Genomic DNA, 17,269 nt, shown 5'->3' on the forward strand with positions numbered 1-17,269 from the left:
AAAATGGTGTGTTTGAAGGTGGAATGGTGTGGCTCAGATGGTGGTGCGCCAGTGCCAGCAACTTGAGGTTTATAGGTTTGATTCCAGCTTCCGCCACTCTAGTCACGGCCGTTGTGTCCATGGGCAAGACATTTCACCAACTTTGCTTCCAGTGCAGCTCACACTGACGTATGAATGTGAATGAATGTTGGGTGGTGGTCGGAGGGGCTGTAGGCACAAATTGGCAGTCACGCCAGGGCTACCCCAGGGCAGCTGTGGCTACAAATGTAGCTTACCACTATCAAGTGTGAATGTGGAGTGAATGAATGATGGGTTCTCCGTTTTCTGTGAAGCGCTTTGAGTGTCTAGAAAGTCAAAATAAATCTAATCCATTGTTATTATTATTATTAAACTCAAAACTAGTTGTGCATGCCTGCCAAAGAGTGATTTGCCAGTATGTTCTAAACGGTTATAATTTGAACAAACTGCTTGCCAAAGACAATGGCAAATGTACAAAGAAATATTTTGCCACTTGCTAAATATCTTAAAAGTTTTTATTGAATTTATAGTATTCAGTGTCCTTAGTTGCATTCGCAGTAACAGAAGTAGCTCTGAATAATGCAAATAGAGAACCTTATGCAGCGTTCATCAAAGCATAAAAGCCATTTAAATGGGGGAATGAATGAACTTGCTGTGCTGGCAAAAAAGCCTGTCAATATTTATAACAGTCACTTACTTTCCAACATGACCAATGAGATGCAGTACAAGATCTATGTTCAAATATATTATCTTCTGTGATAATGACACCATTGAAGAGGGCCCTACCACTCTTAATGCTTCAGATTGTTGTCACCTGTGAAATCAGTCAGCCTTTGGATATAATAATTTGCTAAACGAAGGCAGTCTCGAGACAATAATGTTATGTTTATTTAGGCTCTAAATAAAACACATAAACTGATATACAACAAGTATCTCAACATTCTATGGTATCATTTGTATTATGTTAAAATCGCTATGTCAGTAAATACATTGTGTCAATAAGATATGTCATCCTGATCAGGGTCATGGGTAAGCCTATCCCAGTTGACTTTGGAAAGGCAGGGCCAATCACAGGACACATGTAGACATTCACATTCACTCTTAAAGGCAATTAAGTCTCCAGTTAGTCCAACATGCATAAGGAAACTGGAGTACTTAGTTCTTCAAGCATATGAAGAACATGCAAACTCCTCACAAAAAAATCTGAGCTGATTTGAACCCAGATCCTCCATGGATTTGAGGCAATTTGGTTGAGATTCACATGAAACAAACTGATTACATTATTTCTGACTGGACTATTGATTCATGATTTTGACACCATCAAACATAAGTTTTTGAACTTTATAAAAAAAAATACATTAGACTATAATGTACATTCATCTATCCATCCATTTTCTACCGCTTGTTCCTTTTGGGGTCGTGGGGGTTGCTGGAGCCTATCTCAGCTGCATTCGGGCGGTAGGAGGGGTACACCCTGGACAAGTCGCCATCTCATCACAGGGCCAACACAGATAGACAGACAACATTCACACTCACATTCACACACTAGGGCCAATTTAGTGTTGCCAATCAACCTATCCCCAGGTGCATGTCTTTGGAGGTGGGAGGAAGTCGGAGTACCCGGAGGGAACCCACGCAGTCACGAGGAGAACATGCAAACTCCACACAGAAAGATCCCGAGCGCAGGATTGAACCCAGGACCTTCGTATTATGAGGCAGAGGCACTAACCCCTGTGCCACCATGCTGCCCTATAATGTACATGGTATAACAAAATATGTTCATTAACGCAGGTAGCCATACCATTGAAATATGTCAAGAGATTTACTATATGAAGTACACACACACACAGTTTGATGGTGTCAGGGATGTTGGCTGTGATCCAGGGGTAAAGCAGGTCTGCATATGGCCTCCCGGAAGACAAGTAATAAACCAATATCTTTGACATTTTCCGGCTTTAAAGACCTCAGAGCCTCCAAATGCTGTAGTTAAAAATGAGTCTGAGACCTGGATGAAAAATGATGAACTGCAGATGGCCTCTGTAATTGCTGGGGAAGCTTGTGTTCTGCTGGTGAAGTGAACAATTTACAATTTTTCGCTTATCTTTTATATAAAACAAATATAAAAATAAAATAAACTTGGTGACAGTATAAGTATAGTAAGAATTAAGTGCACATTTTGAAAGTCTTTGCAATAATATAGCAAACAAGGTACCGTTCCTAATCAATAATGTGAGGAACACACTTACACACAACTTAAAGGGGAACTGCACTTTTTTTGGAATTTTGCCCATCAATCACAATCCTTATGTAAGACAAAAACACATATATTTTTCTTTTTTTATACATTCCAAATATTAAAGAAATGCGAACAAAAGTCCACTTACAATGGAGCCGATGAGAGTGCCTATAAAAAAAACTTTAAAAAAAACCAAACACCCCCCTTAAGGTTTTATATACATGATGTACATGATGTGATGTAGTACCAGGTGCATTTATAATAACATTTAATATTTATGTATTTTGAACATTTAAAGCATATGCGGCACATTTCAAAAACGCATCACAACGTTTGCTTTTTTCCCCACTCCATCACTGATTATTACTCACTGCAGACTTCATGAGAGCACAACAAAAATAATAAAACATCACTTACTGTGCAATGTCTGCCGTCATTAGGATGATGACTGATAGAATCTTGTTATAGTCCCGTTTTAAATGTTGTGAGACATGGACCACCTACCGCCGACACATCAAACTGCTGGAGCAGTTTCCCCAGCGTTGTCTGCAGAGGATCTGCAACATCTAGTGGCAAGACAGAGTGTCTAACCTCCAGGTTCTGGAAAAGTGTGGCCTCCTCAGCATTTAGTGTTTGATCATCGAGTGCCTATTGAGATAGACAGGACAGATTATCCGCATGGAAGACAACTGCACAAAACCGCACGCACAAGAATCACTTTACTTAGCACTGTAATTACTGGACTACAATACTCTTCATTCAATGACTGTAAATAATGTAAAAACAAGAGTATAAAGAAGTCATACTGTTTGTTCATACTACTGTCACTACTCAACTGCCAAAAGAACTGTAGACACCTTAATATTTATTACTTCCTATACTGTATATACTGTGTATACTGTATATACTGTTATACTATTTCATATTGCACTGGTACTGTATGTGACTACTGTACTTTTACTTGTACTGATACTTCTACCATAACTACTGGGACTTATTGTGCAACTTATTGTCTTGTAATTAATGTACATCAGAGCTATACAAATTGTTGTATTTTTTGTATTTAGTGTATTAGATTCAGCAACTAGTGTTTGGATCCCACTGTACGCAATATCCGAAGAGCATGGGAAAAAGCATTTCACTGTGGTGTATTCTGCATGTGACGAATAAAACGCTTGAACCTTCAACAGGATTCCAAAGGTGCTCCTATATGGACAGTTGAAGCAGAGGCATCGCGGTCAGGGAAGACCTCTTAAGAGGTATAAAGATAAATGATAAATGATAAATGGGTTATACTTGTATAGCGCTTTTCTACCTTCAAGGTACTCAAAGCGCTTTGACAGTATTTCCACATTCACCCATTCACACACACATTCACACACTGATGGCGGGAGCTGCCATGCAAGGCGCTAACCAGCAGCCATCAGGAGCAAGGGGTGAAGTGTCTTGCCCAAGGACACAACGGACGTGACTAGGATGGTTGATGGTGGGGATACTCTGAAGTTACAATAAGAAATGTAACTTCACTGTGAACTCTTGGGAAACAACAACCCAAGACAGAGCTCTTTGGAGGCACCAGTGTGCACAAGGAATAAATTATTTTGAAACCAACTGAGCAATTAACATTCAGTCAAAAAAGGAGAGAATGAAACAGAGTTCCACTTTGAGTTCCTTCCCTTGTGGCAGCTGTGGTCGATTGTGTGCATCACAAACTGGTCTTCATTCACACCTGAGGACCCACTTGGGCAAATGACTTGTCTGCCTACTCATCTGTCGCAGCGACAGGAGATTCCAATATACACACAGTGATGGGCAAGCTATTTGGAAAATGTAGTAAACTAAGTTACAAGTTACTCTCGATTAAATGTAGCTAAGCTACAGGTGAAGCTATCCCCAGAGAATTGTAGCACACTAAAGTACAAGCTGTCTCTCTCTCTCTCTCTCTCTCTCTCTCTCTCTCTCTCTCTCTCTCTAAATATATATACTGTATATATATATATATATATATATATATATATATATATATATATATATCCATCCATCCATTTTCTACCGCTTATTCCCTTCGGGGTCGCGGGGGGTATATATATATATATATATATATATATATATATATATATATATATACAGGGGCGCCGCTAGGGATTTTGGGCCCCATGAAAATAATCTTTACAGGGCCCCCAACACAGTGTCATTATTTTTTCTGTATTATAATTTCATCATCATTAGGGGCCTCTCTGGGCCCCCCTCCATCATGGGCCCCTAGAATCCATCTCCTTTACCCCCCCCTTTTCGGCGCCCCTGTATATATATATATATATATATATATATATATATATGCAGTCGTGGTCAAAAGTTTACAGGACAACCTAAAATCATTAGCCCGGAAGTTGGGTCTTGGGCGCAGTTGAGTGTTCCAACAGGACAATTAACACTAAACACACGTCAAAAGTGATAAAGGAATGGCTAAATTAGGCTAGAATTAAGGTTTTAGAATGGCCTTCCCAAAGTCCTGACGTGTGGACAATGCTGAAGAAACAAGTCCAACAAATTTAGCTGAACTGCACCAATTTTGTCAAGAGTGGCCAAAAGCACCTTATTGCAGTGAAACTTGCCAAGGGACATGTAACCACATATTAACATTGCTGTATGTATACTTTTGACCCAGCACATTTGGTCACATTTTCAGTAGACCCATAATAAATTCATAAAAGAACCAAACTTCCTGAATGTTTTTTGTGACCAACAAGTATGCTGTTGGTCCACTTCTTCGTGGATGGCACAGCAATCCCATCTATCACAGAGAAACCGGTCAAGAGCCTGGGCAAGGTTTTCGACTGTAGTCTCAGGAATACTGCAGCAATCCAAACGACCATCAAAGAACTGGAGACGTGGTTATCGGCTGTAGACAAGTCTGGCTTACCTGGCCGGTTTAAGGCGTGGATTTACCAGCATGGCGTCTTAACCCGGATACTCTGGCCTCTGTTGTTGTATGAGGTTCCTCTGTCAACAGTGGAGACTCTGGAGAGGAAGATCAGCAGCTACCTCCGCCGATGGATGGGCTTTCCACGCAGCCTGTGCAGCACAGCACTGTAGCTCCAGCTCCCTTTTAGTAGCCTGGACGAGAAGTTCAGGGTCTTCCGCACTCGAGAGGCTTTGCTCTATCGTGACTCCAAGGACTCTAAAGTGGCATCAGCGAGCATCGTGGTGCAAACTGGCAGGAAGTGGAGGGCTCAGGAAAGCCTGGAGGTTGCTGAGTCTCGGCTGACACATAGGGTCCTGGTGGGCACGGTGGCAACAGGCAGTGCTGGGCTGGGAGCCTTCCCCCAACCTCACTATGAGAAGGCACGTGGTAAAGACAAACGCCAGGTAGTCCTGAAGGAGGTGCGTGCAGAGGTTGAGGAGGAACGAACCAGCAGGATGGTGGGTATGCAGCAGCAAGGAGCATGGACAAGGTGGGAGGGTGCACTGGAGAGGAGGGTGACCTGGTCTGAGATCAGGCTGGCTAAACCCCAGCGCATTAAGTTCATGGTTCAATCTGTCTACGACGTCCTACCCAGCCCAGCCAATCTCCATCTCTGGGGCATGATTGGCTCTCCAGCCTGTGTGCTGTGCTCCAGGAAAGGCTCGCTGGAGCACATCCTAAGCAGCTGCTCTAAAGCTCTGGGGGAGGGCCGCTACCGCTGGCGGCACGACTAAGTGCTGAAGACCGTTGCTGAAGCCATAGCTAAAGCCGTGGCCAAAAACAACAGCAGCAAGCAACAACTTGGCAAGAGGAAAATTGCCTTTGTCAAGGCTGGAGAGCAGCCACACCAGCATTGGACTGGGATCTTCGAGTGGACTTGGGCAAGTAGCTCAAGTTTCCAGACAATGTCACAACAACTTCGTTGAGGCCAGACATCTTGCTTACATCAGTATCTTCACGGCAGGTGCTACTGATAGAGCTGACAGTTCCTTGGGAGGATCGCATAGAGGAGGCAAACGAGCGGAAGCGGTCAAAGTACCAGGAGCTAGTCGAGCAATGCCGCAGAGGAGGCTGGAAGGCACGCTGTGAGCCCATTGAAGTGGGGTGTAGAGGCATTGCTGGCCGCTCACTGTGCAAGGTGTTCTCACTACTTGGCATCACAGGTGATGCGAAAAGGAAGGCCATCAAGACCACAATGGAGGCAGCAGAGAGAGTCTCTAGATGGCTTTGGATCAGGAGGAGCGAACTGTAGGCCAATGCTACTGGGACACAAGCTGGGGTCTAATTAACCCTGGCTGGGTCACCTGAGGGAGGGGGTATGATGTTGAAAGACCCGAAACCCCGGTGATCTCAGGCACATCACTGAGGATGTGTCCCAGTGCATCTGAGGATGTATCTTACAATCATATGTGCTCCAATCACTTTATCACAAAAAAATAAGAGTTGTAGAAATTATTGGAAGTTCAAGAGAGCCATTACATTATGTTCTTTACAAGTGTATGTAAACTTTTGACCACGACTGTATATATATATATATATATATATATATATATATATATATATATATATATATATATATATATATATATATGTGTATACACATACATATATACATATTATATAGTATGAACAGTTAATCAATATACCAGGCATATCTGTTCAAACATAAAGGAATGGATATAACCATTTTACACGATACTACGACCAACTGTGCCTGAACTGGTACTGAAAATAAAAAACAGACACTTTTGTTAAAAAAAAAACAGAGACTTTATAATTTGATCAAATTATGTGGCATTCAAGTTGAACAGACTAATAATCTAAATGCTTCAATAACATCAATAATATAAAAAAATATATAACTAAGTCATACATTAAAAAAAAAAAATCTACTACATTCCTCATTGCAGCAAAGTCACTAGCAATAAAAACATTGAGAATATGCCACCTGCTGGTGTTGCATTGTACAAGTACGGGCATTTGTGAATGCACCCCGCTCGCCATGACCGAGTTGTTGCTATGGCGGGCGCTGCAGCACTCACGATATTGTCGTTTAGGGCTTATGTTGGCGTGCTAAGGTCGGAAATTCAATTTTAAAAGCGTATTAGGCTTTGAGTACTACTGTCAGGAAGCTACATAACTTATAAGACAATAATTGCACAATATCACCGCCATGCATTTGTTGCAGTTGCATTCATTTAGCAGTGAAATGAGGCACCAATAGCCACTTCTTTGGTTACTGCCGTTTATGTCGGCACAGATGAACCGAGTTTCGGTGGCCATCTCTTATCATAACTGCTGGATCAGTCACAACAAATCATCATTGTGGAAACCCCAAAAAAAACCATTGTCTACTGTAAGAAGACTCATTTGCCATGTTTTCATTGTGCAGCCAATACTGAACCTGCATGTGGCATTTCACTCTGAAGACAAGTTTTAACAGACTCATTTAGGTAAATATTGTCCTTTGTAATCCATGCTATGTCCTGTGTGGAAATTGTGGTGTACTCTGGAGTTATCTCAAACCACCCTCAACCCTCAAACCAACCAACAACTGTCACATGAAGACATAACGTGTGTTAACAATAGAAACTGACCTTTCATTCATTTGCAGCACAGGGCAGTCCTGTCAACCTGATGTCTGATAAAGAAGCAGAGAAGAGAGAACTAAATCAGAAAAATGATTTCACTGCCACAGGGAATTTTAACCCATGGCTCCTGAGTGCCTTGCTAACGACAATATAAACCAGCTGTCACCATGATGCTGACCTTTACTATGGCCCAGGGTGACCAGTGTTTTAGCGTCAACATAAACTTGACCCCTGACATTTCCACGGCTCAATGCCACTGTAGGCTGTGGGGGAGGCAAGGGGATGAGGGTAACACTCAGTGAATGTGACAATGCAACCCCTTTCACACTGCCCTTAAAAGACATATTTTCCACATATTATTTGTGTCGCTGTAAAAAGGGGATTTTATGCAGGCTTGAGACACACCTTTTTGATTTGGCCTTTACCTAATATTAATTAATTTTATTGAAGTATTTCGTACTTTATTTTTTATCTTATTAGGTTCGCAAGATTTTATTTAGTTATATGTATTTATTACGTATTTACAGTTCATTAATTTTTTAATCTTCATATGTTTGATCTGTTTTTCATCCTTTATTCCGACTCACGGTTCTTACTATTTTAAAGATTGTATTATTTTTACATTCCAGCGTTCCTCAGAGGGAGCCATGTTCAACAGGGGTTATCATCCGTGCTGTGGGGACGCTTTGTGTCAGCCTCCTGGTGGCCATGGTCTGATGACCTCCTGGTGCAGATGGCTCCTATGATAGTGTTTACTCACCTGGCACCTCTGTACTCAGGCATGCATTAATTTGTTAAAAAATGTGCATAAGTGTGTGTGCTGGCTGTCCAGAGTGTGTGTGTGTGTGTGTGTGTGTGTGTGTGTGTGTGTGTGTGTGTGTGTGTGTGTGTGTGTGTGTGTGTGTGTGTGTGTGTGTGTGTGTGTGTGTGTGTGTGTGTGTTTGTGTTTGGTATTTGAGTGTGTGCATACTTGTGCGTACGTGCAATGATGGGCACTTTGTGTTGCATTTATTTTATGAATGAAAAGTTTAATTGATTGATTGATAATGTATATTTTGTTCCACAGTCACTTTTATAAAATACTTTCTGCGTATGTCTGCAAGATGTTTGATTCTTAAGGCATTCCCAGAATGCAAGTGAAACCAAGTTCCACCCTTTCCAAAAGTATCACAATTTATCTTCTGTAATCGTAAAATATTGAAACATATATCTTGAAAACAAACGTCATAGCTAAATTTTTCCACACACGGTTGAAAATAAACATATACATTGACCCGGTTGCAACATGAGGTACACCTGCACATTCTCCAATCATTACAGAAATGCATAAATAATGTCATTATCCGTGGTCCGGACCATGTTTTGTTTAGTTATGTTCTGTTAGTTTTGGACTTCATGAGTTCCAGTTTGCGCTTCCTTGTTTGTTTTGTCACCCTGGCGACTCATTAGTTTCACCTGCCTCATTTGTTCGGATCTCACCTGTCGCTTGTTTGATTGATTGATTGATTGATTGATTGAAACTTTTATTAGTAGATTGCACAGTGAAGTACATATTCCGTACAATTGACCACTAAATGGTAACACCCGAATAAGTTTTTCAACTTGTTTAAGTCGGGGTCCACTTAAATTGATGCATGATATAGATATATACTATCATATATACTATCATCATAATATAGTCATCACACAAGATAATCATCAGAGTATATACATTGAATTATTTACATTATTTACAATCCGGGGTGTGGGATATGGGGAGGGGGGGGGGGGTTGGGGGGGGGGGGGGGGGGGGTTAGGTTTGGTTGTTATAAACACTTCAGTCATCAACAATCATCATCACCAATTGCATCATTAGAGAAATCGATATTGAGACAGTGTAGGACTGACTTGGTAGGATATGTATAGCAAGTAATGGACATAGAGAGAGAGATCAGAAAGTATAAGAAAAAGTATAAGAAAAAGTATCTACATTTGATTGTTTGATTGTTTACATTAGATTATTTACAATCCGAAGAGGTATTATGTGGAAGGGAGGGTGTTAGTTTAGGGTTGTAGTTGCCTGGAGGTGTTCTTTTAGTTCGGTTTTGAAGGAGGATAGAGATGCCCTTTCGTTTACACCTGTTGGGAGTGCATTCCATATTGATGTGGCATAGAAAAAGAATGAGTTAAGACCTTTGTTAGTTCGGAATCTGGGTTTAACGTCATTAGTGGAGATCCCCCTGGTGTTGTGGTTATGAAGTAGTTTGACATGTACTTCGGTATCAGGGAGGTGTAGCGGATTGTATAGACTAGGCTCAGTGCAAGTTGTTTTACTCTGTCCTCTGTCCTGAGCCAGCCCACTTTGGAGAAGTGGGTAGGAGTGAGGTGTGATCTGGGGTGGAGGTCTAGAAGTAATCTGACTAGCTTGTTCTCGGATGTTTGGAGTCTAAATTTGAGGGATTTGGAGGTGCTAGGGTACCAGGAGGTGCATGCGTAATCGAAAAAGGGTTGAACGAGAGTTTCCGCTAGAATCTTCAAGGTGCTTTTATTGACCAGAGAGGAGATTCTGTAGAGAAATCTCGTTCGATGGTTGACCTTTTTGATTACCTTGGTTGCCATTTTATCACAGGAAAGATTAGCCTCTAGAATGGAACCTAGGTAGGTGACCTCATCCTTCCTTGTGATAACAATGTCACCCACTTTTATAGTGAAGTCATTGACTTTCTTAAGGTTGATGTGGGACCCAAATAGGATGGATTCCGTTTTACCCAAGTGTATGGATAGCTTGTTGTCAGCAAGCCAGGTGCAAATTCTACAGAGTTCAGCGCTGAGAATTTTCTCCACATGTGACTTGTCCTTGCCGGATACCAGTAGGGCCGAGTCATCCGCAAACAAAAACAATTCACAGTCGCGTGCTGATGACATGTTTTTTGTGTATATTAGGAACAGTAAAGGCCCTAATATACTGCCTTGGGGGACTCCACAGCTTACTGAGAGGGAGGGGGACACGGTGCAGTTCACCTCTACCAACTGTTTCCTCCCCTCCAAGTAAGATTGCATCCAGCTCGATGAGGTTTTATCAAATCCGATTGCTCTGAGCTTATCCAACAGTATAACGTGGTTAACGGTGTCAAAGGCCTTCTGAAGGTCCAGCATGACCATGCCGCAGTATTTGCCTGCGTCCACCTCATGTTTGATGTTGTCGGTCAGATAGAGAAGGCATGTGTCAGTGGAGTGGTTAGTTCTGAAGCCGGATTGGAATTTGTACATGAGTTTATTGGTGGCAAGGTAACTATCGACCTGTTCATAAACTATTTTTTCCATTACTTTCGAAATGGAACTGAGAATAGAAACAGGTTGGTAGTTGCCAGGTTCCAATTTGCTTCCTTTTTTAAAGAGGGGAGTTACTCTTGCTATCTTAAAATCTTTTGGTACTTGGCCTTGAGAAATTGAGAGGTTTATTATGTGCGTGATGATAGGGGCAATGATGGAGGCAGAGTCCCTGAGGAATCTGGAGGGGATATTGTCAAGGCCGGTGCCCTTGTTTGGGTGGAGCGCGCTCAATTTTTTAAGCACCTCATCCGCTGATACCATTTCTAATTTGAAATCGTTGTTGGATACTCCTAGCTTTCTGTAGAAGGCTTTAATGTGTTCTACGCTAATCATGAGATTATTATTCAAGCCTGTCTTTGTCAGTTAGTCTGCCTGGCGACATTGATTCTTTTCATGCCATAGTTTCATGCTGCTCTTGTCATGCGATTGTTCGCTTCATGCCTTGTATACGTAAGTTTTGTTCATTCATGCCACAGCTAGTAAGTTTTACTTGCCATAGTTTACGCTAAGTGTTAGTTTAGCTCCAAGTGCGATCAGCACGTTGTGCCTTCGCCTTGTGTTCTGTTTTTGTAGTACTTTGAGTTTGAGATTAAATCATGTTTTTACCTGCACTCTTTGTCCAAAGTAGTCCGTTTGCATCCCGGGGAAACAAACCTCGCAGCAAGCTGCGAGCCCCCCCCCGCCATGACAAATAACTGATTTTACCAGCGTATATTTCATGACTTTTTTTGTGTTTTCTCAAATGCAGCTTGCATCATACTGCCGAGCTCATCCCCTATAGCTGATAGATTAATTAAAGCGGAACTGCACTTGTTTTTAGAATGTTGCCTACTGCCTTATGAGAAACAACAACACATATGTTTTTTTTTTTTTTGCATTCTTATTTGTCATAATCGGCTCGCTCTAGATGGCTAGCAATGCAGCTAATGGGAGCAATACATTCTGCCTCTAAATCACTCTAAAAATGCATCCAAAAAACCGCCAACAATACTTTATGTTCTGTAACTTGTACAATAACCAAGCTCTAGTGACATTGTTATTGTAAGACCAAAGACTAAGGTACTTTTTTTGTAGTGGAGCAACACATCCTCTTGCTGAATGGCTTTTGAGTTTGTAATACACAACACACTGCGATAGATGGGGGTGGGAATTGATAAGAGTTTTCCGGTTCCGTTTCCACTTTTGATTCTGCTTAACAATTTAGTTCCATAACGATTCTCTTATCAATTCTTATTAGGAAAACAAAGAGAAAAAAGGGTGGACTAGCATCATTTTTTTTTAGTTGAGAGGTAACATGACCTGACAAAACTAACAGTGAGGTCTCAAAAAGCACAACGTAGTATAGAAAAAGAAAAAACTTTTTTGTAAATAAATATAATAAACTATAATTCTTCTGTAGAATGTAATCATGTGCAAATTACACAAGAATGTGACATTTACCGTATTTTTCAGAGTATAAGTCGCACCTGCCGAAAATGCATAATAAAGAAGGACAAAAACATATATAAATCGCAATAGAGCCCAGCCAAACTATGAAAAAAACTGCGACTTATAGTCCGAAAAATACGGTAGTAACATGGGATATTGACTTATTACATGTAAAGTGAGATGTCAAGCCTTTATTGGTTATAATTTTGATGATTATGGCTTATAGTTCATGAAAACCTTGAATTTAAAAAAAGTAAGGTTTCTTTAAATCCATGTAATAAGTTAATATCACATATTTGTTTCACATTTGAAGTTAATTGCTGACATGAATGGACGTTTACACCATATTCTAATTTTATTAGTTTTACCTGTATAACATAATGACTTAGAGAACATCTGAAAACATGCAACTTATCTCTGACTATATTGAACATTTACCTACCAAAAAGGCAAACTTTTGACCACAAACTTAGTCGCTGCTTGTGACATTCGTCTAGCAGCAGACGTGAACTGGAGCAAGTACTGCCCGTCTCGGAGCCAGTCAGAATCTGTTTCTCCACATGCTCATCTAAATGAGAAGGCATTCATTTCTATTTAACAAATAATAGCATTACATGATAGGAGGTGTTAGTTAGTACCTGTTGTATTCAGATTACGTGTTTGCATTACTGCTGCTAGGATGAGATTGGAGCTGTTCAAAACGCGACTTTCATTTATAATTATTGCATGCAGTGTGTTCCAATGTTTCCGCGTATTGTTTGCATGCCCTTCTCTTGATGGACTAGCAGCCTTCAATTAATACATGTAGCACTGTTGCAATATTTTCTTGTAAAACGTAGTCAACTGAAGAGCGTTTGTAGCGCCCGGGCTCCACCATTTCGAGATTTGATATTACTACTACACAACGTCATCCTCACCCGGAAGGTTCGATAAGAGAACCGTCTGAATAAATGGCAAGCGATTCCAAGGAATTGATACACTGGAAAGAACCGGTTTTCGATTCCCATCCCTAGCGATAGGACACCAATCTGTGCTGACTGAAAAACATGAACAATCATATTACATTATCTGTAAAGTATTAGCCCACATTTCATGTTTGGTTTGTACACAGCTAGCTCAACAGTGTATGTACGGTAGTGATAAAAACAAGCATGAAGTGCTGCATGTATCATGATCAATATTAGAGTGACTCACTCGATAAACATTTGTCCGTTCGGGGCAAGCTGGTCTGGGACATTTTTTTCCAGTTGATTTTGGTTATGCACTCTATTTCTGTCAGCATAGCTTGTCTTCAAGCTCCACATTTACAGAGACAAGACACTCCAACCTCACTGTCTCGGCGTTGGTCTGCTGCAACGTGTCACTCTTTCCTTCGTTCTCTCCAAGCTTTGATAACCATTAGTTCATCCTCCATATTTGCAGGTTCAAAAAGATAAGGTTTTTAATCCTCATTTGTCAAAAAAATAGCCATCATTGTCATCTATTACAAAGTATGCTATGATTAGAACACACACAAGTTTGGTGCCGGAAGTGCGTTGCTGTGGACACGGAAATAAATGTGCCGAGGAAATAAGTTCCGATAATGCTTAAAATTACTATAATATTAATAAATAAATATTGTACATATTACATTGTTATTTATCATGAACATGTCTGTTACTACATTATTATTATATAGTGTATATATATATATATATATATATATATATATATATATATATATATATATATATATATATATATATATATATATATATATACATACATATCAGTGACGTGCAATCAGGGGAGGCAGGTGAGGCGTGGCCTCACGTGCCATCATGGAAAGAAACAAAATGTAAAAAGAAAAAAAAATAGTTAAATTGTTATATGTATCCAGTGATTATACTATAACGTTATTTTCCATTTAACTTCACCAGTTTTAGATTATTTTTATTCAAAATCGCTGAATTTTCACATTTGCCGTTCAAATACTGAAAAGAGACTTGCGGTGAGTCACCAGCCAGTTGAGGCACGTCACTGAGTTGAGCCTCACCATGGATTGCACAATGACTTGGCTAACTGCTGGCCTGCTGTGTAGTGAGACCGTATTGCTATATGAATTATATTATTAATTTCCATAGTTTAGTTAGCTGAGGTATATAATGTACAGTGTATTTTGCCAACAACTGTATGTGTGTAATGTATTTCTTGTGCTGAGCAATCATGAAACTGCTGCGAAGACGCACTGTGTGAGGCTTGCAGTAATCCCTCCTCCTGGTGGTAGAGGGCGGTAATGATCCCAGAGATCATTCTTGCGACTACTCGGCTGCAGAAGAAGTGACAACAAGCAGCAACAGTTAGCAGCAATCGTTTATTTTTTCCTCTTGCCTGAACTTCTAACATGGAAGATTACATATCTAAAATAGAACAGTTTTTTAGACTGGACTTTTAATCGAAGCAGAAGGTAATACTTAAAGGAATATCTCCATCAAGACAGAGAGACTTTTAAAACTGAAGAAAGATAAGGAAGACTTCTATAAACAAGTTATCGATGCTTTTGTTCAGAAGGAGCGGCGCATGGACTTCATTTATAAGTAAAGGTAAGACCATAATAAGTTATTTTTTTAATTAAATGTGCTTTTTTGTGTGCTACAGTGTGTATGTGTAAAGTTAAAGTTAAGTTAAAGTACCAATGATTGTCACACACACTAGGTGTGGTGAAATGTGTCCTCTGCATTTGACCCATCCCCTTGATCACCCCCTGGTAGGTGAGGGGAGCAGTGGGCAGCAGCCGCGCCGCGCCCGGGAATCATTTGTGGTGATTTAACCCCCAATTTCAACCCTTGATGCTGAGTGCCAAGCAGGGAAGAATGCTGGTATGAGCTTTTAAACATAACCCGTTAACTGCTGCCAATCAAATGCAGTATGTACTGTATATAAAGCATTGAAGTTGTTTGAGAGGGCTTTGAAGGCTACATATGTGTTCTTGTCTCTCATAAGACTTGCAAATGATAGGCAAAATTCCCTAAAAAGCAAAGTTTCCATTTAAAGCCCAAATAAGTATGTAAATACAAGTATTTACCAGTTACCCAGGCTTGTGACACAGTATTTTAACGAAGTGGTCATGTTCTATGTCAGTCAAGGCTACTCTCTTTTGTACAACAAATATAAAGGTGTCTATGTGGGTGTAATTTCATGTTCACAGGCCTTTAATTATGTTAAAACCTTTTTTAAAAGGGGTTATTCACAATAATTTTACTTCGCAGAAATTTGTCATGGTCAGGTCTGGAACCAATATACAGTAGCCGCGATAAAGGAGGGACAACTGCAGCTTTAATAGCGATGTGAATTGGAGACCCCCCTCTAAATGGTTCATATGTGTGAATGGTTGTTTATCTAAGTTTCCTGTTTTTTTCTGGTAACAAGTCCAATATAATATATACAGTCATGGAATAGTAGACTGGTCATGGTTTGGTTTATTTGAACATGCTAAGCAATTTTACATACAGTTACTGTACATAACATGTTGGCACTCGCACAATTCAACATGACTGAAAATAGGTGAGAAGAAGCAAACTTTATTTAATTGACCCTTTTTCTGTTTTTCAGCTGTGCCTGATAGTTATTCACTTCCTGCCCTGTACTTGACTGGTAACTAGTCCAAGTTTTGCCTATTACTTGAAGACAGCTGGTATCGGCTCCAACTTACCCACAACTCGAATCAGAACATGTGGTGTGGAAAATGGAGGAATGAACAAAGATGTTGTCCCATAATCTTAAATCTTATGGTCTGATGCACATGCACATGGCATTTATTGCTTCGAAAAATTATGCATGAAATCAGAATTACTCTCGACAATATGATGGTGCTTGACAGCGATTATCACTTTTGTGCGATTCCATCCATCCATTTTCTTATGTGTCCCTTTTAAAATTGATTTTCAAAATGTTTATAGTTTTATGCTAATTTATATTGGTGGTTGTCTAAGAAATATAAAAAATAAGCAGCACTTTTTATGTTTTTTAATGATGAAACTACTATATCAGGTCCTGCCCGTAACTCCTTAATTAGCGTTGTGGCAGTGACACCTAGAGAACGTGGGTGAATTTGTTACAGCCTCACCCAAAACCTTGTAGAACTGTGAAAATAATGAAATAATTATTGAAAATGCATCTTTAAAAAATCAACTCGACATCAGTCCTCACCTTTTCTCCTTTCTGGATCTATTATAATCAATTATATTATTTTTTCATTAATGATTATGATCTTACCTCTCGCTGGCACTCTTATCTCTTCTTTGACTGTAGTACAGTTCTTTGTTAAAATTGTTCATGTCTAAAAAGTGATAATGGGCTAATACATATTTTACTAATCAATTTAGGACCAATTTTCATTGCTTTAACTCTCTCACTATTCCATGTACTATCATCCTACTGATAAGAAATTACTGCACATATAATATGTTGCCATATGTGTTGACATATAGTCGAGTATGCCTACGTGTTATTTTGTGTTGTGTAATCATTACACTAACGTGAGCCTACAAAAGTCAGTCCTGCTGATGTTTCAACCTTTTTTTGGTGGTGCTGGTATGAGATTAAAAATGTGTTGACGTTACTTCACTTCACTGGACCAGCGGTGGGATTTATGGCTCTTTGAAGGAAGCTGTTCTTTTTATATATGTATTGTTTTCTTTAAAATCATTTTTTTTATGATTATTTTTTTAATCAAGGAAA

The sequence above is a fragment of the Nerophis lumbriciformis genome, linkage group LG02, assembly GCF_033978685.3.
Source record: "Nerophis lumbriciformis linkage group LG02, RoL_Nlum_v2.1, whole genome shotgun sequence".
Classification (NCBI taxonomy): domain Eukaryota; kingdom Metazoa; phylum Chordata; class Actinopteri; order Syngnathiformes; family Syngnathidae; genus Nerophis; species Nerophis lumbriciformis.